Source organism: Saimiri boliviensis, chromosome 1 (assembly GCF_048565385.1).
Source record: "Saimiri boliviensis isolate mSaiBol1 chromosome 1, mSaiBol1.pri, whole genome shotgun sequence".
In the NCBI taxonomy this organism is placed as follows: Eukaryota; Metazoa; Chordata; class Mammalia; order Primates; family Cebidae; genus Saimiri; species Saimiri boliviensis.
Window position 1 is genome coordinate 300406576 of NC_133449.1, and position 27637 is coordinate 300434212.

The 27637-nt window shown below is 49.3% G+C and overlaps 1 long non-coding RNA gene across 4 annotated transcripts; it reads right to left on the reverse strand.

Annotated features, from left to right (window-relative positions):
• Positions 1-2691: 2691 nt before the first annotated feature.
• LOC104652100 (uncharacterized) lies at positions 2692-25103 on the reverse strand. Of its 4 annotated transcripts, none has more exons than XR_012514271.1 (4): positions 14176-25103; positions 9426-13954; positions 9198-9302; positions 2692-3428 (listed from the first exon to the last, which is right to left on the reverse strand). It is a non-coding gene; the product is annotated as an uncharacterized LOC104652100 (long non-coding RNA). The 4 variants fall into 4 exon arrangements; XR_012514270.1 differs by lacking the exon at positions 2692-3428 and having other exon boundaries at positions 3909-9302; positions 14176-14273; positions 17713-25103; XR_005580326.2 differs by lacking the exon at positions 2692-3428 and adding an exon at positions 3909-8642.
• Between the last annotated feature and the right edge of the window lie 2534 nt (positions 25104-27637).

A 27637-nucleotide genomic window follows, 5' to 3' on the forward strand; every position in this document is an offset into this window, starting at 1 on the left:
CTTCCCCTTATCCCCACATTGCTGCAACCTCACCCTTTCCTCCACATTCTTTGTATCCAATAGAGCAAATAATAATGGGCTTTAGTTATTTTTCATTGAGATAAATTTGCAGGTAAGAAAATGAAGAATAAAATCTAATTAGTGATAATCCATCAATCAGGCTAAAAGATACAATCTGGCTTAGTGAACATCGCATCTTTGTCTGCATTGTTGAAACAGACAACTGTCCCGCGTATTTATCAATGAGAAAATGAAGCGCTGATGTTTTTGCCATGCCTGCTCTTGTGACTGTACAAGGCTCATTTACTATTTACACAGTTATTGAGAAGGGAACGTTGTGAATGGGATTTCTTTTACATAACTGAAGATGTCTTAAAATCCTGCTACCCTAAGAGTTTACTCACTGCATTCTCATTTCATGGATACAGAGAAGGCCATCCCGGGTGGACTGCTTCTGAGCTTCAACAGTGGAAGATTTTCTGTAATGAAATTTCAACTTGACTCTCATCTGAGGTGAGAGAGTGTCTGGTGACATGAAGCTCGAGAACCACACACGACCTCTCACGAAAGCTTCTGTCAGATTCCCATCGGGTGCCAGCCCACTCAAAGGCAGCTAAATGTCACTAGGAAAGTCCTCTTGGCACTAACTGTAATGTAAGATGCAGGTTCAGAGAGGCCAGGTCCATCGTATGATGAAAGCTTGTTAGGGATTGATTTATCCGTCAGATTCCAAATTCATACATAGTAAAGGAGGAGAGATTTATGTCTTCTGCCCTTATAAAGAGTAATTCTTATTTTGTGTGTTTTAAAATTTGGGCTATGTATATAATATATTGTGGGAAGTGGAAAAGTTCCTCTCTAAAGTTTCCTGTCTTGTTAGCTTTGTGAAGCCCTATCCTGTGTAGCTGTTAGACATGCCATGCTTACAGGCACGTAGTATATTCTGTGTCCTTGTACTTTAAGCCAAGATATCTGTTCTGGACGTGCTCACAGGCATGTCCCAGCTCCCCATTGCTTTTACTTGTTTAGAAAAGTTTTAAGTTGTTAGCCAATCAGGTTTTAGTTTAAATTGTGAGGTCTGGCTCCAGCCAGCGGAGATCAGACACAGCAGTAAGGGTGACCCCAAATGCGTAAGGGATAAATCTGTCTGCTTTTCCTTTGTTCATTGTACCCTCTTGGCAAGATGGCTAACGAGAGTGCCCTTCCTGCAGTTCAGGAAGTAAAAAAGTAAAAATTGCTTTACTGAGAGATCCTTTGCCTCAGCGCTGATTTTTCTTTGCAGCACCGAGCATCTGTTTCCAACATTTATAGATCTATACATAGCTCTGTACAATCAATATTGCATACCTAATATATTATATAGAACATTACATAAATAGTATATAAATTATATAGATCTGTGTGTCTAAAAATAAGGACATAGAGAGAGCTATATAGGCATACTTTGTTTTATGGTGTTTTGCTTGATTTTGCTTTGTGGATGTTACACTTTTTACAAATCAAGGGTGTGTGGCAACCCGTGTGGAGCAATTCCGTGGGCACTGTTTTTCCAGCAGCAAGGGTTGCCTTCATGGCTCTGGATCACATTTCAGTGGTTCTTGCCATATTTTAAACTTTTTCATTATACAGATGTAATGGCAATCTGTCATCAGGGATCTTTGATGTTACCACTGTAACCATTTTGGGGTGCTATGAAGTGTACCCATATAAGACACAATGTAATAAATGTTTGATGTGTTCTGACTGCCTCCCCCCAATCAGCCGTTCCCCTATCTCTCTCCCTCTTCCCAAGCTTTCCTACTCCCTGGCACACACCACTATTGCAATGAGGCCAGTTACTAACCCGCCATGGCCACAAAGTGCTCAAAGGAAAGGAAGAGCCATCACATCTCACTTTACATGAAAACCTAGAAATGATTAAACTTGGTGAGGAGGAGAGGTTGAAAGCTGTGATCAGCTGAAAGCTAAGCCAGGCTTGCACCGGTTAGACAGGCAGCGAATGCAAAGGAGAAGGTCTTCAGGGAAATCACAAGGGCTGCTCTAGAGAGTGCATGAATGATGGGAAGTGAAACAGCCTTGTCACTAATACGGAGAAAGTTTTTGTGCTCTCGATAGATAATCAAAACAGCAACGACATCCCCTTAAGCCACAGCCTCGTCCAGAGCAGGTCCCCAACTTCCTTCGGTTCAATGAAGAGAGGTGAAGAAGCTGCAGAAGAAGAGTAGAAGTTGGCAGAGGTGGGTTCACGAGGTTTAAGGAAAGAAGCCATCGCCATGACCTGAAAACGCAAGGTGGGGCGGCAGGTGCTGATGGAGAAGCTGCAGCAAGTTACCTTCTGCAGCCAGGAGATCTGGCTGAGACTGGATGAAGGTGGCTGCACTAAACAACAGATTTTCCCTGTATATGGGACTGCCTTCTTCTTTTTTTTTTTTTTTTTTTTTTGAGATGGAGTTTCGCTCTCGTTACCCAGGCTGGAGTGCAATGGCGCGATCTCGGCTCACTGCACCTCCGCCTCCTGGGTTCAGGCAATTCTCCCGCCTCAGCCTCCTGAGTAGCTGGGATTACAGGCACGCGCCACCATGCCCAGCTAATTTTTTGTATTTTTAGTAGAGACGGGGTTTCACCATGTTGACCAGGATGGTCTCGATCTCTTGACCTCGTGATCCACCCGCCTCGGCCTCCCAAAGTGCTGGGATTACAGGCTTGAGCCACCGCGTCCAGCCCGGAACTGCCTTCTATTAGGAGAAGCGCCATCTAGGACGTCCCTAGCTAGAGAGGAGAAATCAATGCCCGGCTTCAAAGCTGCAAAGGACAGGCTGACTCTCAGGAGCTGGGACAGCCAGTGACTTTCACTGGAAGCTGATGCTTATGGACCATTCTGAACATCCCAGGGTCCCCAAGAACCCTGCTCAGTCTACTCGGCCTTGCTCTACAGATGGAACAACAAAGCCTGGATGTCAGCATGTCTGTTTACAGCATGGTTCACTGAATATTTTAAGCCCACTCTTGAGAACTACTGCTCAGAAAAGAAGACTCCTTTCAAAATACTGCTGCTCACTCACAATGCACCTGGTCATGATGTTCTTCTGAACCTTGTGGCCAAGACCCTCCAGGGCTCTCCCAGGGGCTCCGTCTATTCCGGGTTGAAGTTGCCACTTTTGTGTCCATCATCAAGCGGTGTTTTCTCAGGATGATTTCGTATCATGAAAGTGCTGCAGATGCATAATTTAAAGGGCTACATTTTATCATAACGTCTTCTTCCATTTATTCCGCTGCCTCTGCGCCCCATCCCTGTGGGCCTGTCCTCACTCTGCCAGGACCTTCACAGCTGTTCCCTCTGCCACCTCTGTGGTGTGAACCCCCTCACCCTGCAGCTGCACCTCGAGGAAAGCTCTGGCCCTGAGCAGCCAGTGCCCTGGTGGGGATTCCTGCAGGAGAAACCAAATGGGGAGGGGCAACGTGAGCATGATAGGGCAGGACAAGGTGTCAGGAGGGGGTCCCTGCTGGCCTGGTCCCCAGGGGCTCTGGGCGACAACCCACACCCCAGTGATGACCCGAGGGAGGCCATGGCGGCCATTTTGCCCACCACTGCCAGTCACTGGCTCTGGGCCACCCAGTCTGAGCTCAGGACCTCGCAGTCTTCTCCCAAAGAGGCACAGCCCCCTCAGCTGGGCACAGGGTACAGACCTGGACGGGACACCAGCACCTCCATGAGCCACATGAATGGCAATGGGCCCCATCTGCCACCGCCTGCTCTGCACAGGAGCATTTGGGAGGTGCTGGGGCACCTGTGTTGATGGAGCACAGGGCAGAGGGGCACTCTGTGCATGTGGGAGTCCCGCTCTGGCCTGCCGACCTCAGCCAGTGTGCAGCAAGCAGGAGATACAGGCCTTCCTGGAGGTCTCGTTGCCACTGTCCAGGTCAGCACCGACCGCTTCCTAGAGCATGACCGGACGTGGAATGGGCCCAGGGCCTCCACTGGGATTGCAGAGACAGTGAGGGAGGCTGTGGCCTGGGAGGTGAGGCTCGCAGGGGTCAGCACCGACCTGGCCTCCTCTCGGATTACACCGGTGGCCTCTCTCAGCCTCAAGATTCTCATCAGGGAAATGTTGCAGAAAACAGGCCTTCATGTCCCAGAGGGATATGAATTCACCAGGGCCCTGTAGGGCCGTGGAGTCCCCACAGGGTCGCGGGGTGTCCCTTAGGCTGTGCTGAGGTGCAGGGTCCAAGAAGCAAAGAGACAGGACACTGAAGAACTGGTGAAGAGCATCTGGACTCGGGGGTCACACCACCTGTGAGCGGAGATCAGCGGCGGCCCCAAATGCCCCGGAGCATCTGTGTTGATTAGGTACAAGCAGGGGGCAGGGTTGTGAGTGAGCTCATCATCTATAGGCCTAGTAATAGGGCATCCATAATCATGTGAGTTACAAGTGAGGGAGTCACCCCATTATGTCACCTGGGCAGAGAGGTGGGCCGTGCGCCATAGGGGGGCCATGCCATGAGCAGTAGTAGAGGGTCGTGTACAGAAAAGGAGTCCACCCCCATTAGGTCACCAAGGCAAGGAGGTGGGCTGTGTGCAGCAGGTGTCACGTGCAACACTTCTTATCTGGGGGCTGGAGACTTCAGAGGGTTTCTAATAGAAGGATGCTGTAAGCCAATGCAGTGGGAGCTGGCAGACGTGTGCTCTTCTCTAAGGTATTTATGGGAGGATGATTTGAGCTAGCACAGAAGCGAGAAAAGACTGACAGAGTGTCCAGCCGCCGTGACTGGTCACACCAGAGGGGCTCATCTCCCTCCGTTACTTCCAGGATCTAAGGCCTGAGGCCAACTTTCCACAGGAACTGGATGCAAGGTGCTACAGCTCCTTTCTCAGGAGGCGAGGCTCCTGCTCCAAGCCTGCCGTACAGCATTTGCCCTTTCAAGCAGGGCCGCCGCCGCCTGGGTCTTCGATTCTCGTCCTGGTCTGGCTGTTTTCCCATGTGCTGCTTCTGCTCTGTGACTGCTCCAGGCATTCCTCCTACTACAGACTACTGTATGGTTATATAGGAGGATTCTATAAATCAGCACTGAATGTGTCAGTACAGCTCCGACTACAATACCTGTATGATTATATAGAAAGGTTACATAGAACTACGTATGCTAGATATAAGTACTAAGTATGATTATATAAGCTGGATATATGTAAACAGTAAGTTATAACTCAGGCACTAATTCTACAAACTAATATATGATTGTATATGAAGGATTATATAAAGGAAACAGCTGAGCAATGACACTATAAACTAAGATATTCTTCAGGCACTGGCTGTGCCTGGGGTCTGGACAGTTCTCCTTCCTCAGTGCCCATGGTGGGTGTTACCCACAGGCCCTAAATCACCCAGGCTCATGCTGTGTCTTCACAGGGACATGGCACTCCTGTCTGCTTCATTCCATTAAAGAAAAAAACCAGGCACAGCCACGGGTGCAGAGCTGATCGTAAACAACTCACCAGCGGTTCCCCGCTCCGCAGCCACCCCAGCTGCCATGCTGACGCGTGGCCATCCCTGTGTGGTTCTTTCTGCTGGACATGGCATTCGCCTCCTCCCACACCTAAGAGGCCTGGGCCAGCCCTGTGGCTCAGCACGAGGAATGTTGTACATTGGGCAACTGTGAGAGCGGACTGGAGCCAGGAATCCGCACTCAGGAGCTGGACACGGGACATCGAGGGCGCTGCTGGCAGCCAAAGGGTGTTTGCAGGGGGAGGTGGGGAGACTAGGGCAACCTTGACCCAGGCTCTTGCTGGGATAAACACCTGAGCGACATTGTCAGGAAGGAATCCACCACTCAAGGGCTCAGCAAATACTAGCTCAGCAGGGGGCACTCAGCTGCTGGCGCAGAGAGCACTCGTGCAGACACAGTTGCACCCAAGTTGGGCTGCCCTCGAGTGTAAGGAGGGCACCCGGCCAGGCAGCACCCACCCTGGAGGCACCCTTGGCAGGCGCAGCCCACCTGACCCAGTTGCAGACAAGACCCGTGGCTCAGAGGCTCCGGGTGCGTCTCTGTCTCTGTGGGCTGAGGGGCATGGCGGAGCCCATCCTCAGCCCCACGGAAGCCTGAAACACCACCCTCTCTCACTGCTCACACCCGGCCAGGCTCAGAAAGAGGCTAGAGGCACTGTGTGCTTTGCGAAGCACACAGGACGAGCACAAGGGTTTGCAGCCCAGACATGCCAAATGCCTAAAGGGGGCACTCATTCAAAAACAAAGCTTTAAAGCTAAGGATCTATAATCCTTTGGATATATACCCAGTAATGGGATTGCTGGGTCAACATGGATGAACCTGGAAACCATCATTCTCAGCAAACTGACACAAGAACAGAAAATCAAACACCGTATATTCTCGCTCATAGGCGGGTGTTGAACAATGAGAACACATGGACACAGGGAGGGGAGCACTACACACTGGGGTCTGTTGGGGGGAAATGGGGGAGGGGCGGGGGGTGGGGAGGTGGGAAGAGAGAGCATGGGGAGAAATGACAGATACAGGTGAGGGGACGGAAGGCAGCAAAGCACACTGCCATGTGTGTACCTATGCAACAATCTTGCATGTTCATCACATGTACCCCAAAACCTAAAATGCAATTAAAAAAAAAAAAAGGAAAAAAAAAAAAAAAAAAAAAGCTAAGGATCATTTCTTCAAGGTACAATAATCTCTCTTTTTAGAAAAGTCAGTTTTCAACTCCATCTGTCTTATAATTGAAAATCTTTATGTAGTGAAGCATCTTGAAGTAAAACAAGCTGGTAACAAGCCACCGTCACAATCTAATGAGCATGGCACAGGGGCGCCTCCCCGCACACACCTGTCCTCCACCACATGGCTGGTTTCTGCCAGGTGCCTGGTGCGTTGCCTTCAGGCCCAGCCTCCGAAGCATACATGTTGGCCACAGCCTTGTAGAATAGTTAAAATTCATAAATGCACTGGGGTTTTGGGGTACCAAGCCCCTCACCTTGCAGGGAAGGAAGCCGAGGTGCTGAGCGCCCAACACCTTGATCAAGGACACCCAGTAACCCCACAGCAGGACCACCATTGACCTCGGCTGCCCTGTGCCCTTGTCAGGCGTGGTCAGGCCTGTGGAGTTTTGTTTGGCACACACCTGGCATCAGGAAAGTCACCTCCAAGATGTCCCTCCCTTTCACTCTGCCTCTCATTACCAAGCTCAGACACAACCTCGCCTACTTCCAGACATCCAATTAAAACCCACCTACACAGAAAACCTTTTGGGCTGTGAGGATCGGTGTTACAGCTGCGGGCCCTGGGAGGTGGCGCTCGGCCCTTCCTGTGCCCCTGGGCCCCAGGTGCCCTCACCTCCAGCACAGCAGTTTCCTGCACTGAGACTCATGCTGAGACTTTCAGAGCGTTCATTTGAGCGGGACCATGTGGCCAGTAAGAGCCCCATGATGAAAGGCCTCCCAGTCTCTGGAGGCCTCCTGGGAGCCACTGTCCTCATGAGATGTCCCCCACTACACTGGGCTTCAGATCCTGGCCAGCCACAGGATTCTCCCAACAGCCCGCCCCATGCCCCACAGAGCCAGGGCCCTTTCACCCTGCGGGCGGTCACCGCAAGGCCACGCAGCCTCCGGGGGCTCACCCGGTCCCTGAGTGGAGTGGGCCGCCTTCCACCCGTGTGCCAGCACCTGTGACTGTGAACTGCTGATGCTCTTGCTGCCCAGTGTTGGGTGCTGGGCACTCGGACATCTGGTGCTACTGAGGGCAGCGGGTCCCCGTCACCAACAGCGTGCACAGAAAGGAGGTGATCAGAACAGCCCCTGTGGTTCAGCAGGCTCAGCATCCAGGCCCACCAGAGCCTTGCAGAACTCCACTTCCCCCATCAATGGGCTGCAGAGGAAACGTGGGGCTGGGCGTTTCTATCCAGGGACCGTCCAGACAGCTCAGATCACAGAGCCACAAAGACTGGCAACTGAAGGAGACAGTTCCCCAAAATCCACAGGAATGGGGGGCTTTAAAGTGGTGAGGGCTCTAGTCATGGGGGCCCTAAGCCGTGGCGGCTGTAAGCCATGGGGGTCCTCCTGGTACCCTCTTTGGCAGAGGAGAGCCCGCCTGTGCCAGTGCTCACTGCCCGGAACCCGAGGACCGGCTCCATGCACTTCAGGATGTGAGGAAAAGGCGGAGTCGGGGAGGCTCCTGAGCATCCCGTAAACTCTTGAAGCTCCTCCAGGCTCAGGACGCCTCTTTGCCCGGCCAAGCCCAGCAGAGCTGTCTGCTCCCCGCACCCCGGGGCTGACCTAATTAAAGCCTGCTCTCTCCGGGCCCCATCTGTGCGTCCATCGCCGCCAGCCTCGGGGGGCCCTGTCTGCTCAGAGCGCGTCTGAGTGGAACAGAGGCTTTTTGTTGCACGCGATTTCCAGGGCCGTGCTGGCTTCATGCACCGCGCAGCCTGCTCCATAGGCCACGGCCACCGGGCCAGCGTCCAGCCGGGACACAAGGGATCTGTGTGCCACGCTGGGTCAGCACCACATCGCAGCCCGGCGGGAAAGTGGAGCGGCCACTCCTAAGGCTCCAGCTTGTTTGAATGAGACTGCTTTTCCCAGAGGGGCTGAAGTGTCAGTCCACGCCGAGAGCTGGCTGCCTGCCAGTGTCGCTGCCTTTAGATTCCAAACGAAAATATGACAGAGCCAGAAGCTGGGTAAACTGCTTTCCCTCCCTCCCTTAAAAGCCAAATGGAATAACTGAGATCAAATCCAACTCTTAAAAATGCATTTGCCTGAGAACTCTACGTGCCAAGTGTCAGCCTGAAATAATCCCTTTGCTGACACTCTAAGCCCCGAGAAAGGCTGCCTGTCACAGAGGTGCTGACGCCACCAGACACAGCTATGCCAATGAGCTGAAGCCTCATTCTGAAAGCGAAAGGGCTGGCTGCGAACCGGAGCTAAAACCAGACGCCTATCAATGCTGTTAGCAGTAAAATGACCTATTATTAGGAAAGCAGTTTTACTCTGAAATTTAAAATAGAATTGAAAAAAGCAAAATTAAAATAAAAATATAAAACCATCATTTCACTGTCAAATGAAACAAAACTCAATGCCCAAAGCTTATAGTCATCATTGAACACTTGAAAAGTCTCAGCATCTCGCCCCTCAGCCCCACTCCCGAGTCCCACCCAGCCTTGTGTGTGAGACCCTGAGGGGCGCCCAGGTCACCTCTTTCGCCCTCTGTGCACTGTGCCCCCAGGCTCAGCCACGTGGGGTCCATCTGCTGTCACTCCTTTCCAAAGGGTGCTTTCTCTACCATCTCTGCTCGGACTCCTGCAAAGATCCAGAGGCCCCCCTGAAAAGCACTGCCTTTGAAGCCCCCCAGAACCCGTGCCTTCTCCTCACTGGTCACACAGTGGGGTTACTACAGGGCTTCTAAAGATACCCCCATCCTACCATCTGGCCTGGGCTGCACGCTGATGCTCACAGGAGCGGGTGCACGTGGTCATGGTTACGCATCCGGTCGAACGTGTCTTCCGTATCCCATTGTACAAAAGTCTTCTCACTCCTTCCACTTCTGCCCACGGGAGCAGGTGCGTGCAGTCGTGGTTATGTATCCAGCGCCACGGGCGTCCTGTTCGTCCATCCTGCCTCCTGCACCAGGAGTTCATGACCCGGCCTGACTCCGGGGTCCGTCACTTGGATCACCTCCCTGACTTGCCTCCCTCGTGCTGAGTGACCCCTCCTTTCTCCTACCCAGAGGTGGGCGGCTGTTCCTGCCAAGCGTGGGTAGTAAATGCTGCAGGCTTCACAGGCCTTCTGGTCTCTGGTGCAAGAGACGCGTGTCCTGGCCCGAACTGTACGTGCTGCCTGGGTGCTGCAGGGGCCTGGGCCACCGTCCTGTCACTGCCTCATTTTACTCGAGGCCAGGACATGCATCCCTATGCCTGATGCAGGGGCATCTGTGCTCCAATGCTTTCTACACTGTGTGTTTCACTGTAGACAGGGCAGTGATGCCCTGACCCTGGAGGTGTCCAAGGACCACTCACAAGGGTGCCTGGGGCCCCTCCCTCCACACTGGAGATGTCCGAGGACCACTCGTGGTACCCAGGGCCCTCTTTCCGCCCTGGCCCCTGGCTGCCCCCACCCGCTGCCCCTTCGCTGAGCCACTAGCTCACACAGGCTGGCTCGCAGAGTACCCAAAGAGAACCAGGAACACACCACCCAGAACCCACCAGTCCCTGAGGGCTTCTCTGAGGTCAGTACACACAGTTTCCGTCCCCAGAGCTGCACAGACTGAGCCGGGAGCCCTAGGAAGATGCTGCCAGGACTGTGCTCTGAGGGACCCAAGAGCAACATGGTCTGATGATGTGGGAGGTGTCTCAGCCAGGGGAGGGCTGTGCTATCTGAGGCAGCTCCAGCCCTCTGCCTGCTTCTGTGAATAAAGTTTTATTGGAACATGGCCCCATACTTGCGACGGAAACTGTAAGGCCCATGAAGCATATAGTAAGGTCCCCACGTGTGACCTTGGCACTCAAAGTTCCAGGGAAGAGGCAGCTGTGAGTCCTGGCAGGTGTTGTGGGGAGGCCGCCCACCCTCGTCCACTCCTGCCTGGGCCTCGGTGGAGGACCCAGCAGCCTGGAGCCTGGGTGTAGCAACCCCTGCTGTTGTGGAGTCCTCTCAACCACGTCCTGACTAGGGCCACTCCAAGATGCCCCGTCATTGCTGCCTCTAATGAGCATCTTCTTGCTGGCCCTGGCTGAGGAAGCCATTGGGAACTCAACCCCCAGGGTCCGTGGCTGAGGCCGGCGGGTTCCATCGCTGCCCTGCCCTGCTGCCCTGGGAGAGAAACTGTCTCCTCCCATCCCTCCAGAGCACGCCCTGGGGGTGTCGCACTTGGAAGCAGCAGAGACTTGGAGAAGGTGGCAGCTCCCTGTGATCTGCTCCCATCATGGTCCACGTTTCACGGGGCCTGGGCCTTAGGTAGCTTCAGGAGCTTTCTTTAAGAAAAATGGGCCAGGCGCAGTAGCTCAAGCCTGTAATCCCAGCACTTTGGGAGGCCGAGGCGGGTGGATCACGACGTCAAGAGATCGAGACCAGCCTGATCAACATGGTGAAACCCCGTCTCTACTAAAAATACAAAAAATTAGCTGGGCATGGTGGCATATGCCTGTAATCCCAGCTACTCAGGAGGCTGAGGCAGGAGAATTGCCTGAACCCAGGAGGCGGAGGTTGCGGTGAGCCGAGATCGCGCCATTGCACTCCAGCCTGGATAACAAGAGCGAAACTCCGTCTCAAAAAAAAAAAAAAAAAAAAAAAGAAAGAAAAGAAAAATGGCACACAATCACAAATACTAAATCGATAAGAAACAGTATTCATGCAGAATGAGTAAAGAGATGCCAACGACGGCAGGTGTTTCTAAGGAGCATCACCCAGGAAGAAGACTCCACCTGGAGCCGTCACTCACCTACCGAGACCCGGCGGACCCCACACGGCCTGCTCGGGGCTGCGTCCTTCCTGCGTCTCGTCCTGGGCTGGGGTGTGCTGCCGTCCACATGGGGACAGAGGACGAGGAGCCCAGCCCCGCCTTACCTCCCAGTGGCTGTGCAGCGTGGCTTTGTTGGCACTGGCAGGTGGGGAGTCACTGCTTTGCAGGCAGCTCGCTCGGGCTGACACCACACCCACACCCTCCATAGGCGGATTTTCTGCCCTAGAAGAAGTCATGCCCTTTGACCTCACCTGGCACGGTTCCCTCAGCCACATCTGAAGTGTCCCTCAAGAAGGGAGCAGAGAATACGGCATTTGACCTCGGGGTCAAAGAGCATGGAGAGTCCACATGGGCAGGTGGGCCCGGGGTGGGGGCTGGGAGGGAATGAGGCAGCCCATATGTCCTGAGGCAGCCCAAAAGCCCACTTGGGGGAGGGGGTTGCCCCCAGGCTGGAGCTGCCTCCTCCACACTGTGCCCTGGAGAGGGGGGAGCCCTAGAGAATGTTCTAGAAGGTTTGGAGAAGCAGCAGCCTTGGAGAACATTCTGGAAGGTTTGGAGAAAGGGGAGCCCTGGAGAACATTCTGGAAGGTCTGGAGAACGGGGAGCTCTGGAGAATGTTCCAGAAGGTTTGGAGGAGGAGCCCTGGAGAACATTTTAGAAGGCTCAGAGAAGGGGGAGCCCTGGAGAACATTCTGGAAGGTCTGGAGAAGTGGGAGCCCTGGAGAACGTTCTGGGAGGTCTGGAGAAGGGGGAGCCCTGGAGAACGTTCTGGAAGGTTTGGAGAAAGGGGAGCCCTGGAGAACGTTCTGGGAGGTCTGGAGAAGGGGGAGCCCTGGAGAGTGTTCTGGAAGGCTCAGAGAAGGAGGAGGGCTGGAAAACGTTCTAGATGGCCCAGAGAATGGGGAGCCCTAGAGAAGATTCTGGAAACTTTGGTGAAGGGGAGTCCTGGAGAACATTCTGGAAGGCCCAGGGAAAGGGAAGCCCTGATGCGTGAAGACCTCGAGCAGCAGGCGACCCCCCTCGGGGCTCCTGGGTGAGGAGGAGGGTGATGGTGTTTCCCCCCGAGCGGCTAGGAAGGGTGCTCTGCTTGGGAAGATGCTTCCAGAATCTTCCTGACAGGCAGGGGATTGGAGGAACGCCTCTCCCAGGTGAGGCTGCCCTCCTCTGCCCTCCTCCAACTCCAAGGGGCTTGGTCGGCGGCCGGGAGACTGCGCAGGCACCTCGCCCGCATCCACAGGGCCCTGGCACACTCCTGGTCTCGCTGTGTGGGCGGGTGTCTACACCAGGGAGGCCCGGAGCTGGGACGCCACGCCCAGGTCTGGGTGGGCCGCTTCCGACCCTGTGACCTGGGGCTGTCGCTGCAGGGGCCTCCCTGGCCGCCTGGTTGTTTGCTGTCACCTCAGCGGGGCTGCTGGGGCTGCCTCCCTCTGCAGATGCCACCGGGTGCCCTGGGGAGCAGCAGGCACTTCCTTTCCTGCACTCCAGATGCCCCTTGAACCCGGTGCCCCGCTGGCAAACCCTCTGGGCCCTCTCAGGTGACGCCCTCCACCGGCTTCCTCCTCCGCCTTCCTCTTCTTCCTTCTCGGGCTGCGTCTCCTCCTGACCCCCTGGCCTCCCCATTCTCTAAACCACCTAGAACGTTTTCCAGGGCTCCCCCTTCTCTGAGCCTTTCAGAACATTCTCCAGGAAATGTTTTTCTGCCCCTTTCTTGAACCTTCCAGAACACTCTCCAGGGTACCCCCTTCTCCAAACTTTCCAGAATGTTCTCCAGGGTTCCCCTTTCTCTGAGCCTTCCAGAACATTCTCCAGGGCACCCCCTTCTCCAGACCTCCCACGAAGTTCTCCAGGGCTCCCCTTTCTCCAAACCTTCCAGAACGTTCTCCAGGGCTCCCACTTCTCCAAACCTTTCAGAACATTCTCCAGGGCTCTGCTTCTTCAAACCTTCCAGAGTGTTCTCCAGGGCTCCCCCTTCTCCAGATCTTTCAGAACATTCTCCAGGGCTCCCACTTCTCCAGACCTTCCAGAATGTTCTCCAGATTTTACTGAGTCTCCTATCGTTAAGGCAGAATTCAGTCTAAGGAAGGAAATTATTTCTGGATGTGTCTTCTGAAGAACGCTGGGCCCCCTGAGCACTAGAGACATGCCGCGTCTCTTTACACTTGGACTTTAAACAAATCCGGGGACTCTGTTCCATGGGCGGGCTGTCTGCTTGGGGGCTGCACCGTCCCACCCGTGCAGGCAGCCCACCCAGCGTCCTCTCCCCACCGAGCCTGACCCTGAAAACGAATTACTCGGACAGCAGGCCAGGCCAGTCCCAGACACCTAAACCTGCTCAACCCCCTTCTGGGGTGGACCTGTCCCACTTGCAAATGTGGGTTCCTGCGCAAGGAGGTCCATTTTCACAGGTATTTCTTCTTTATGCTGGCTCAACGCAGCGATGGCTGTGGAAGACACCGGGGCCGGAGGGTCGGCAGTTTCCCTGCACGCTCAGCTGCTCCTGTTCCAGAAGAACCGGCCCCTGATTAGGATCCCCCGTGGGGAAGCCTGCATGGATTCTTCTGTATGCCCACAACATGGCTGGGGCTTCACTGCATGTTCTCACAATGAGAACATATGGACACAGGGAGGGGATCATCACACGCCGGGACCTGGGGGTGGGGGCTAGGGAGGGAATAGCAGGGGGTGGGGGTTGAGGAGGGACAGCGTTAGGAGAAATACCTAATGTAGGTGACCGGGCGATGGAGGCAGCAAGCCACCGCTGTGGCACATGTGTACCGATGTGACAGACCTGCACGCTCTGCACATGTACCCCGGAACTGAAAGTAGAATAAATAAGTTTAAAAAAAAACGAAGTGGAAATCCCTTGACCAACGTTATCCCAGTGGTAAACAACAGTACGGGGGTTTGAAGCCAGCAGGGTTCTGGTGCCTGCCCCACACCCCACAATGGGAGCCACAGAGCAGAGGGGACACCTCTGGCTCTAGTGCCGCACGTGCACGTTGGCACTTTAAGTCCTGTCGCTGCGCACGTGTACGAGAGATGTACGTCCAGAGAAACACATGTGCACTCTGACTAGAAACAAACCCAACTGTCAAGATGAAGATTGAGGACACATCCTTGCTGGGCCCATCTAATTCTGAATCATCTGGGAGTTTCGAAGAAATATTTTGCTCAAAGAGAAGGTTTTAACTTGTCCAAGACAGAATATGCTGTCTCTTCCTCTAGAAGTCGGAAATATTCAAACCCGGAGTTCTTCCAAAATACCCTAAATTGGCTGTGCTTTTTTGTGGTAATTTAATCAGTTACTGAAGCTGAAATGCCTGGCTTTTCACAAAACGCAGTTTGCACTGTGAGATCCAACTCTGTAAAAAGTGTGGCTGGTTCTTTACTCTCATGAAGTGATCAGTGTTTTCCAGCTAACCAGTCACATCAGCACAAACTCTACCGAGACCAGGTGATGTGTTCCTGCCCACCCGTGTCACTGCCTTCCCGAGTCACGGCGAGTCACTTCCAAGATGACTGACTCCAGAACAGAACGGGAAGCACATGCTAAGACATCAGCACTGAGTAAGCACTCACTGTGGGCCAGGCCCTGCCTCTGGACGCCTGTGCTGAGTAAGCACTCACTGTGGACCAGGCCCTGCCGCTGGACGCCTGCGCTGAGTAAACACTCACTGTGGACCAGGCCCTGCCGCTGGACACCTGTGCTGAGTAAGCACTCACTGTGGACCAGGCCCTGCCTCTGGACACCTGTGCTGAGTAAGCACTCACTGTGGGCCAGGCCCTGCCTCTGGACACATGGGCTGAGTAAGCACTCACTGTGGGCCAGGCCCTGCCTCTGGACACCTGCGCTGAGTAAGCACTCACTGTGGACCAGGCCCTGCCTCTGGACACCTGTACTCCCCCTCCAGATTCCATGCTCCTGCAGGTAAGTTTTAGTTCACTCCTACTTTGCAGAGGAAGGCAAGTGAAGCAGAAAGCCAAGTCGCTTTCCAGGGTCGCACGACAGAGCCCAGAGTCCTAACTCCCTGTGTCACTGCCCTCCAGAGTCATGGCAAGTCACTTCCTGAACAGAAGTGCCTGACAGGCTGCATCTCTCCCAGCTGAGGGATCAATGCTGGCTACCAATGCACGTCTAAGACAATCCTTTAAATACGAACATGGAGAAAAGGAGAATTGCCAAAAAACATTGCTGGAAAACGTTGCCCATATAAATGTCTGTCTGAAAGAGCAAAATCTTCTACTGAATTAAAGACTGGCACAACTCAATGGTGTAGAAGCAGATACTTCATTTTCAGCTTAAAAATATCACTGCAGGAAAATACGTTCATTCTGGGCTATCAATGTGTTTTCTAAATGAAGACCATTCTAAAAACACACTAATAAAGTTAAATATATGCTGTTTCAATCCCAGCAGATACAGACACTCCAAGGAGTCAAGGACCGCAAACCAGTGATGTTTGCGAAATCCTGGCCCAAATTTCCTCCCTCAAACACTAATGTTAATGTCTGACTCAGTGTATTAAGAGATATGTCCTCTTCATTGAGTCTTTCAAATCAAGTGGCTTATGAAATGAACCTGTGATCCAATAAGAGTGCTTGGCCTCACCACCTCATATTGAAAATATGCACACGGGTTCCGTGATGACAATTATCTCAATGCTGAAGGGCCAGATCAGGTGATTCTGGGCGTTTGTTGTCAGAGACCAAGTGCTTCCGCTCAAGATGACTTCCCGGTTTGCTCAAGCAAGAGCCACTTAACGAGCAAACCCTCTGGGCTGCTCCAGCTTGGGTGACAGTGCACATGTGGGGTGACGTAGACAGCTGTGTGGAGAGAAACAGGTGTGCATGCAGGTGTGAGCGCAGGTGCAGGTGTGTACACGGGGCAAGTGTGTGCATAGGTGCACATGTGTGTGCAGGTGTGTACACAGGGGCATGTGTGTGTATAGGTTCACTGTGTACAGGTGTGTTTGGAGGTGTGTACACAGGGGCACGTGTGTGTATAGGTGCACATGTGTGCAGGTGTGTGTGCAGGTACAAGCCACATGTAGGTACATTCATGGTTCCACTGACAAGTCATCCACAGCGCCTGTGCCCACTTACTTCCACGCATGAGTGATGAATGAGTCACCATCCAACTGAGTAAGAGGCCCTTCCCAGGAGCCGGCACCTGTAGTCATGTCCTGCCACATTTCCACAAGAGGTAGGGAGATAGAAAGGGACAGAGAAGGAGGGAAGGAGGGAGAGGGCACCGGCTCACACGTTCAGCCCACCTGCACGTGGTCCGACTTGGTACACATCCAGCCTGGCCCTGGCCCTGGGATCTTAGAGACAGGCCTCAGCCTGAGCTTATGATATTTTTACCTCCTTTACCTCCAGGGGAAAAGCTCCCTGCTTTTCCCCTGGGCCTCTTCCCCCATCCTTCTCAAACATCTCCTCCTCGAAGATCTCCTGGGACTTCTAGGCAGGAAGGAGCTGCTTCTCTCTCCCTGAAGCCTCTGGGCTCACCTGTGACGGTCTGAGTCCCAGTCTGACACCGGGGCCAGAGACTTCTGTATTCTGGTTCCTGCTCTGGCCTGCACTTAGGGCTGTAAAAGGGCTACTTAGATACGAATGAGAATGAGGATTTATGAAATGAAATCTTTCTAGAATTTTTTTAATTCTCCAAATGAGTCTCTTTTCTTTATTTTCTCAATGAATATTATGCAACCAAAATGTCTTGGGAGTTCAGAGCCAAAGTCAGCGTTCTCGGGAAGCCCCTCCCCTAGAGCTCTGCCGGGCTCTGCAACTACAGAGGTGAATACGGCTCTGGGGGTGTCAGAGCCAAGGGGTGTTCTGAAGGAGGAGCTGGGCTTTGGGGTGTGAGGCAGCAGCCCACGGTCAGCAGACAGCAAGGCATGGGGGGCCAGCGGGGAGGCAGGGCTGAGGCGAGGGCTGGGGAGGTGGGGCTGGGAGGGCAGGAGCCCTCAGCCACCCCGGGGTCGCCATAGCTCAGCAGCCTGCAGGAAGAGAGGGCAAAGGGCCGGGCCAAAAGGTCCCATAGAAACTGGGATGAGAAACAAAAGCGAGGTTGAGCGGGAGCAGCATGTAAAAGTACTCAGAGGGATTCAAAAGGCTCGTCTAAGTCTGCTCGAATGTGCAGAGAGGGGTCTCGGGCCTGGGTTTGCTTTTCCAGTCCAAGTGTCTCCAGGAGCTGCATGTCCGTTCGAATCAGCTGTACTCGCAAGCAGTGGAAATGTCCAAAACAATACTCACCGAAACGAGATAGAACTTCATTCCTCCCTCCCATCCGTTAAGGCCAGAGCTAGCCAGTCCAGAGCCGAGAGCGCCCTTCCCAGGGGCCGGGACCCAGACTCCTTCTCCCTAGTTGCTGCTGGCCTGGTTTCCCTTCCATTTGAGCCAGGATTTCGCAAACATCACTGGTTTGCAGTCCTTGACTCCTTGGAGTGTCTATATCTGCTGGGATTGAAACAGCACATATTTAACTTTATTAGTGTGTTTTTAGAATGGTCTTCATTTAGAAAACACATTGATAACGCAGAATGAACGTATTATCGTGCAGTGATATTTTTAAGCCGAAAATGAAGTATTTGCTTCTGTGCCAAGTTGTTTTACAGCCCAAGATGGATGCTATAGCTCCAGCCAACACAGCCACCTTCCTGCCAACAGGAAGTTATTCAAGGGCACTTCCCAGAAGCTCCACAATCTTGGATCATTTCCCATGTGCTGCCAGGAATTAGTCACACAACAAGTAGGTGTCAGGCAGGCTGGGAATGCGGTCTTCACCCTGGGTAGCCACATGTCCAGCTAAAACACGCAGCTTGTATCAGCAGGAAGGAGGTGAGGATGGAACCCAGGAAAGGCCATCAGGCTCTGTGGGGCCTGGCCACTGACTCCTCCCTGCAGCAAGTGCATCCTTGAGAAACTTTCTCTTCTCCCAGCCAAAGGAGGTCTCTGTCTTTGTGACTCTCAGAAAATATTTGTACGCCAAATTCTTCACAAATGACACAGAGATTGTACAGTTAGCCATGCTTCTGTTTTAGACAGTATAAAATTACATGTGATTTTAAAATAGGAGACACGCCTTCCTCATTCCATCAGCAGATGCTGGGGCTTGGGGGAGGGGGGCTGCAGGAAGGGAAGATGTCCTCGTCACAACTCTCCTGAAACGGTGAGATGGTAAGGCAGGGGTTTCCCTTACACTCCCGTTCCCAAGTGTGGGAAAATAATTCCACCCAGCATTTCTCAAAGCCAACTGGAACGAGTTACTGTAAGCAGTCTCTCCATAAAAGATCACTCCTTGAGAATGCTTGTTTTCATATTTGTGCTATTTTTGACATTTTAGGAAGCAAAATGACATCCAAACATTTGTTCTGCAAACCCAAAGTGTGAAGAAAGATGCATTCAAATACTAAAAAAGGCTGCATGCCTCTAGATTTCAAAAATCTTTTTAGTTTTCACAAAGACCCAGTGACAAGATTATCCTTTCAGCTCATGTTTCCCACTGAGCACCAAGTATTTAACGTCAAAGAAAATGGGACAGACACAGCCGCTAAGGGAGATGCTGTGTTCATTACACAAGTGTTTTTACACCACTTGGGACCCCATGAGCTGCCTCTCCATGGAAGCAGCGTCAGCATGCCGTCTCTGCTGCCACAATTACTACTGCATGCTTTAAATGCCTGTCGAAACATAGTAAACAGAGTCAGAATTTCCTAACGAAATATAGAAACAATGTCAAGTGTCTAAATCCTTAATGTCAAATGCCCCGTAGTTGAGAAAAACGGTTTCGTCTGGGAACCAAGTGTTATGAACCAGAGCCTCTTTCTGAAAAGTCACCTGCAGACATGGACAGCCACAGGCCAGACCCCAACAGGGACACTGGATGAGTGCCCAGACAAAGATCCCCACGACCAGGAAGGAGCTCACCACCCTTCTTCACTGGTCCTGGCTATGACCTGGGTCGGGCTCTTGTGCCTCAGTTTCCTTGTCTATAAAATGGTCCTAACTCCCTCACCAAGGTACCTTGGAAACTACTCTTTGCCAAACAACGAACCCTCCCCTAAGATGCAGGTAGGACGCACAGGCTCATGAGAGCTGTGCACACTGCAGGGTCCAGGGCTTGTCCTGAAGTGGCTGCAGGAACAGTAGGGGCAAAAGCCAGGGGCCAGAGCATGACTGCCTGGGGGGCAGGGAGGACCCTCAGGAAGGTCTGGGATGAGGCAGACGGGTCAGGAATGAGGGGCCACAGTGGCAGCCAGGCCCAGAGGCATCTCCCTGCTGGAGGCGTGGGTGCCACTGCTGGGTCCAGTCAAGGAAGCCCCATTCACCCACTTATGTCCAGAAGCATCCTCTGGCCACAGAGGTGAAAAACCAGGGCAGAGCCAGGGCCAGCCACGAAACCAGAGCTTCTCCGGGCAGGAGGTGCTGGCGTGGCAAGGAGGGGCTGGGTCCCGGTCATCTCTAGGTCCTGAGTTTGACTCTGGGGCTTTGCTGACCCTGGAGACATGACCTCTCCCAGGCTGGGCCAGCACATCGAGACAGGAAGCTGCTTACCTGCGAGCACACCTTCTGTATTAGTCTGTTCTCATGTTCTGACAAAGACATGCCCAAGACTGGGTAATTTATAAAGGAAAGAGGTTTAATGGACTCAGATCCACGTGGCTGAGGAGGCTTCACAAACACAGAGGAAGGCGAATGAGGAGCAAAATCACACTTTACATGGTGGCAGGCAAGAGAGCTTGTGCAGCGGAACCCCCATTCATAAAACCATCAGATCTTGTGAGACTGATTCACTACCATGGGAACAGTATGGGGGAGACCTGCACCCATGATTCAGTTATCTCCACCCAGCCCAACCCTTGACACAGGTGGGGGATTACTACAATTCAAGGTGAGATTTGGGTGGGGACACATTCAAACCATGTCACCTTCCACGTGGAAACCAAACAGGCCAGGGTGCCCTCACCCACCACCGGCCACCTGCCCTGCCCACCCCAGGGCCAGATACTGGACAGCAGGGGACAGCTTCTACACGTGCCCTGGAGCCTGTGGAACCATGGACTTATCCTGTGAGCCAATCCTGAGCCTTGCCATACCTGAGTAATAATAAAACCTGCATTTTCAAACAAGGTTGGGCCATCAGGAAATGCAAAGGAGTATAAGGGTGAGAGGCAGAGGCAGGGCAGTCTGAGGGTACCAGAGCATGGGTAACTACCCCCCACCCCCCACCCTGGGATGGTCCCAGGAGCAGGGGATGCAGGCTTGGGAAGGATGTTAAGAATTCAGCGACAGTGCAGGAGATTTGAAATGCCTGTTAGACCCCACTACGGACTAAATTGTGCCCCCACCCCACCAGGGCCTACAGTGAAATCCTTACCCCATGGTGATGCTGTTGGGGGTGGGAAGGTCGGGGGAGGGTAACACTGGAAGAACTGCCTGATGTCGGTGACGGAGGGAGGGAGGCAGCAAACCACCATGGCACGTGTGTACCTATGCAACAGTCCTGCAAGAGCAGCACGTGTGCCCCAGAACGTAAAGTACAATACAAAAAAGAAAAAGAGACCCGCCCTGCCTGCACCTGGATCTCAGACTTCTGACCTCCGTTACTGTGAGAAGACACCTTCTTATTGCTTCGGGCCACCCACTTTGTGGTCATTAAGGCACAGCCTAAGAAGCGAATACACTGCCCAGTGTAAAATTCCGTCATTAGTTCAATACAAACACAGCAGACTACCCAGCACAGAATCCCCAAGCCCTGTGATTCACTCGGAGGCAGAGGCAGAGCTGCAGCTGTTGCCCCTCCAGAGGAACTCCATCCTGGCGGAGAGAGCCGCCTTCCAACCCCAGTGCACAAGAGAAGACTCGCCTCGCAGACCTGATTAAATTAGGAAGGGTTTTGGCAACCTTTTTTGTTTTTTAAAATTTCTATTTAAAACTGCCATATAGTGAATGAAACCCATAAATTTAGACCCTGTGGTGGAACGAGCTCAGTATTTTGAGGCATAAACCTGGTTTCCAACCTCAATGCTCTTCCTGACCTTCTCTGACACCTTGGGCATGTTGTACAGCCTGCAGAGATTCGATGTCCTCCTCCAGAAACTGGTTTAACACCTCCTGATGGAGTTAATAAACAAGCAGATAATTCATGCAAAAGTGCCCAGATCACCGCTGATGCTGGAATACTGACACGAACCCTACTACAGACAGGGCCACAGTGGCCAGGTGCACCACATCCTTTTTACTTTAGGCACAAGGTGAACGTCTGAGCAGACATTTTCATTTGTATAGCCTTTCTGGAAATCAGAAAAAAGCCTAGATTGCAAGCAAGTACCCATATGATTTACTAATGAACAGTTTATCAGTGTAGATTTTCAACTAAATTTGAATGCTACTTTGTGTTAGATGAGAAAAAAAAGTGGAAGTGAAAGACTTACAGTTGAGTCCATTTTTTAAAAAGTTGTGAAGTGCATTAAGATATCTGGAGAGAGAACAGGCATGCGTTTTTAAAAATATGTTTGGAGTTTTCCACTTTGGGTATGTCCCTGTGAGCTGCTAATAGATAAGATTCCTGAGAAATTTAGTATTTTATGTTTTGATGACCTGACTGTCTTGGAGAATAAACAAAAGCTGGCAAATTGTGAATGGGAAGCAAAGCTTCTATGACGAGGTGTACACAGGGTCACTTCCATTGTGGATGGGAGGTAAAGCTTCTATGACGAGCTGTACACGGGGCCACTCCCATTGTGGGTGGGAGGTAAAGCTCCTACGATGAGGTGTGCACAGGGCCACTCCCATTTTGTAGCTTTGAGCTGAGGTTAGAATCACAGAGTAGCTATTACCATGGCAGAAAGTCCACTAAGGGGTAGGGGGAACCCTAAAAAGAGGAAAGACATGAAGAGGAACCCCAAATTCTGCATGTAAGCTCTATCCGTGTCACGTCACTGGTGAACACCAGCGTCGCCAGGTGTGGAGTGACCTAGGGCAACTCAGCCGAGGACTGAACTGAACCAAAGTTGAGGCTGCCACCCAGGAGACAGAATTCACATGTGAGTCAGACCCAACCAAACACCGCGGAACAGAAGCCACCCGCATTCACTGAGAGAACGTGCGCCCCAGAGTCTCCCACGTCCCACGTGAAGAGCAGGGAAACGTGACCCAGTCTCAAGGAAGAGGATGTCCAAGCAAGCTCAGTCCTGACGAGCCAGCATAGAGACAGCAGAGCAGGCTTGAAGACAGTCATTCCAGCCACGCTCAGACCAAAGAAAACATGCGACAAGCAAAGAGATGGGAAATATGAGCAGAGAAAAAGAAGCTGTTAAAAAGAACCCAGTGAAAAACTCATACTGAAAAATGCAGTATCTGAAAATACAAATTTGCTGGGTTGGCTCAGCAGCAGAATGGCCATGACAAATGAACCAAAACAGATCATTCAAAATTGTCCAATAGAAGGAGGGGAATTTTTTTAAAAGAAATGAATAAAACCTCAGGAACCTATGGAACAATATCAAAAGGCTTCATACACCTGTGATAGTAGCTCCAGAAGAAGAAACAAGAAAAAAAAAAATGTACAGAAAAAAATGTGAAGATGTAGTAGCAGATAATTCCACAAATGTAATAGAAGATACACATTTTCAGATTCAAGGATCTCAGAAAACATACAAGCAGGAAACTCTAAGAAAACTACAATTAGGAAGTTAACATCAAGCTGCCAATGACCAAAGATAAAGCTAAAAAAAAGAGACAGCCAGATAAAAACAACATGTGACATTCACAAAACAGAGATTGAAATCACTGCTGGTTTCTCATCGGAATGTTCAGAAGCCAGAAGACAGGGCGACAAGGCTTTTAAAGGGCTGAATGAAAATCAACTGTCAGCCTAGATTTCCAAAATCATTAAAATATCCTTCAATAATGAAAGCAAAACAAAGATTTTAAAAACTATTCACGTGCAGCAAACAGGTACTGCAAGGAGTGTTAAAGGAAATTCTTCAGGATGAACATGTATCTTACGGAAACAGGACTTTCAGAAAGGAATAAAGAGCTTCAGAAATAATAAATAAAGTGATTATTAACTTACTATTAATTTCTTTAAAATACATAGGGCTGTTAAAAGCAAAAATTATTACATTCTCTTGTAAGGTGAGCAATCAATGCAGATATAATGCACATTCACAGTATGCCACAAAGAATGAGGGTAAAAGGACCGCTAGAAAAAGAGTAAAAAAATCAAGGAAAACTCTATGCTGTCTATAGAAGATCCACATTGAATATAAAGACACAAACAGGTTGATAGCAAATGTACCATGCAAAATTCAGACTAGATTGTATTTATTAATATCAAGAAAAAATAGACTTCAAAACAAAGTGTATTACCAGAAATAGAGGTATTTCATAATGCTAAATGTATGTACCTAACATCAGAGCTTCGAATAACAAAAAGCAAAGGTAAAAAGAAAAAAGAATGAGAAGGAGAAGTAAACCATATCACAGTGTGAACATCAGTAAATTACAGACAATCAGACCCAAATGTCAGTTAAAAATGACACAACATCCTGATCCACAAGCTCGAGCTCATTGATTTTATAGAACACAACACCAGCAGGAGCAGCATATACATTCTGCACAAGGTCACAATATTTTTTAAGTACCATTCACAGTAGCACAAAATATTAAATATTTAATGATAAATCTGACAAAAGATGGGTAAGATTAACACATTGGAAACTACAAAACACTGTTGAGGAAAATGAAAGCCTGGATGAACTCAGAGATGTGCCATGATGGGGTCAAAAGACTCAGTCTTGTCAAGATGTTATTTCTCCCAAAATTTATGTGCAACATCACAATCTCAAAATCGCAGATTTTTCCTGTAGTAATTGACAAACTCATTCTAAGATTCATGTGGAAATGGAAAGGTCCAAAAAGAGCCGGAACAACTTTCAAAAAGAAAAACTAAGTTCAATGACTAATGTTACCTGATCTTAAGACATGTTATAAAACTGTAGTAGTCAAGATTTGCATCCAAATGAATAAACAGGTCAATGCAATGAAAAGACAGTCCTTGGTCAATTTTTCACTAAGATGCAAAGGCAATTCAGTGGAGAAAGGGGTCTTACAACAAATGGTATTGAAAAATTCTATATCCATAGGTAAAGAATACAAATAAAAAACGGCCGGGCGTGGTGGCTCATGCCTGTGATCCCAGCACTTTGGGAGGCTGAGGCAGGTGGATCACGAGGTCAGAAGTTTAAGACCAGTCTGGCCAAGATGATGAAACCCAATCTCTACTAAAAATACAGAAATTAGCCAGGCACGGTGACAGGTGCCTGTAATCCCAGCTACTCGGGAGGCTGAGGCAGGAGAACTGCTTGAACCCCGGGCGGCAGAGGTTGCAGTGAGCCGAGACCGTGCCACTGCACTCTAGCCTGGGAGATAGGGTGAGACTCTGTCTCGAATAAAATAAAATAATATAAAATTTTAAAAAAATTAAAAAAAATTTTGCATCTATACCTCATACCATGTAAAAATTAACTCACAATGGATTATAGACCTAACTTTAAATTATAAACTATAACACTTCTTGAAGAAAACAAGAGAAACTATTCATAACCTTGAATTAAGCAAAGATATTTTTACGTGTAACATCTAAAGCATGATTGTTTTTTAAAAAGGTAAATTAAACATAAAAATTAAAAACTTTTCTTCAAGAAATGTTGTTAAAAGAATGAAAAAACAGCCAAAGAATGGTACAAAACATTTGCAAATCACATATCCTATAAAGAAACTGTATTCACAATAAATAAAAACTCTCTAGACCCATTAATAACAAAACACATAAAAATACTTTAATGAGAAAAATATTTGAATAGATCATCAAGGAAGATTTATGGGTGATAAATGAGCACATACAAAGATGTCCTACATCATTATTCAGTTGGGAATGCAAGCTAAAATCACAACGAGACACCACTGCATATGTATCAGAATGTCTAGAACTTAAAAGTCTTACCATACTAAGTGTAGGCAAGAATATGTAAGAAATGAAACTCTCATACACAGTGTGGGTTTGGGAATGTAAAATGGTCCAACCACTGTGGGCAAGAGCTTGACTGTTTCTTTAAAAATGTATCACCCAGGCTTCCCACTGATAAATATTTACCCAACAGAAATGGAAGCCATACACCCGTACCAACACTTGTACTCCGACGCTCACAGCACCTTTATGTGTAATAGTGCCAAACCAGAAACAACCCAAATGTTTATCAACAGGAGAATGGATATTCTCCTGTTGATAAATATAATTGTGGTATATTTTTAACATTTTAAATATAATTGTGATATAATTGTGGTATATCCATACAATGGAATACTATTCAGCAATAAAAACAAATAAATGATTGATAAAACAAAAAAAGGGTGAATCTCAAATACTCATGCTGAGTGAAATAATTGGAACCAAAGAAGAAACTGTATGATTTTATTTATATAAAATTCCAGAAATGCAAACTATTGCATAGTGACAGAAAGTAGAACAGGGGTTGCCTGGGTATAAAATGTGTGTGTAGGGGGGCTGTAGGGATGACAAAAGGGAGTGACAAAACTTTGGGAATAATAAATATGTTTCCTATCTTGAATGCAGTGGCAATTTGATAGCACGAGTGTGTGTGTGTGTATACATATATACGGGTATATATATAAACAGCAAAATGTCTTTAAATTTATGTGGTTTATTGTATATCAATTATACTTCAATAAAGTCATGATAAAAAGGAAATAATGACTATAAATTTTCTAAATTTTATTAAAAGTATAAACTTACAAATAGAAGAAGCTCAATGATTTCTCACACATTGGTACATCATAATTGATTTGCTGGAAAACAGTAATAAAGACAAAATTTTGAAAGCATATAAAAATGCAAACAAAATTAAAACTTGTTGAGTTAGAATTCTGTATTTATCAGGGGAAAAATCCTACAGAAACAAAGGTAAAATTTAAAAAGTTTACAAATCAAATCTGAAAGATTACTTGCAAAAAGCTCTGCACTGCAAAAATAGCAGTAAAATTTCTTCAGTGGGCAGAAAAGTGATATAAGAAGGAAACTCAAATCTAAAGAGAGCAATGAAAGTGCTTGAAATGGCAAACGTACAGATAAATGCAAAAGCCTCTTAATTGTTTTTGATCTCTTAAAAAGATTTTGTTCAAGCTGGGCGCAGTGGCTCACGCCTGTAATCCCAGCACTTTGGGAGGCTGAGGTGGGCGGATCACAAGATCAAGAGATTGAGACCATCCTGGCCAACATAGTGAAACCCTGTCTCTACTAAAAATACAAAAATTAGCTGGGCATAGTGGTGCATGCCTGTAGTCCCAGCTACTCGGCAGGCTAAGCAGGAGAATTGCTTGAACCTGGGAGGCGGAGGTTGCAGTGAGCCGAGATCACACTACTGCACTCCAGCCTGGCACCTGGTGATGAAGCAAGACTCTGTCTCAAAAAAAAAAAAAAAAAAAAAAAGACTTTGTTCAAGGCAAAAAATGTGTATCGTGGAGCCTATAGAATATATAAGATTAAAATGTATGAAAGCATCAGCATAAAGGATGAAAAGAGAAGTGAAAGTGTACTCGTGTAAAGATCTTCAATTATATGTGAAGCAGCACATTATTTAAAATGTCTTCCAATAATACACATATTAAAAGCAGATACTAAAAAGTTAAAACAAAGAGGTATCGCTGATGAGCCAATGGTGGAGATAAAACCCTAAATTAATCTAGAAGAATGCAGTTAAAGAGTAAACATAAAGACCAGATAAGACAATGGAAAACAAATAGCAAGTTTGTATATTTAAATCTAACCATATTAACACATCAAATATGGGTAATCTAAACATGCCTATTAAAAGACCAAGATTTTAAGATTAGATTATAAAGCAAGACCCAACTTTATGCTGCCTACAGGAAACCTTCTTTAAATATAAAGCCATAGTAAGATTAAAAGGATCGAAAAATATGCCATACAAACACTAAACGTAAGGAATCTGGAGTGACTATGTGACTATCAGACAAACTAGACTTCAGAACAAGAATGTTACTAAAGTAAAAGAGACAAAACATGATGCTGAAGAGGTTGATTCACTAGGAAGACATAACAATTTTAAATATATATGTACCTAAAAATATAACT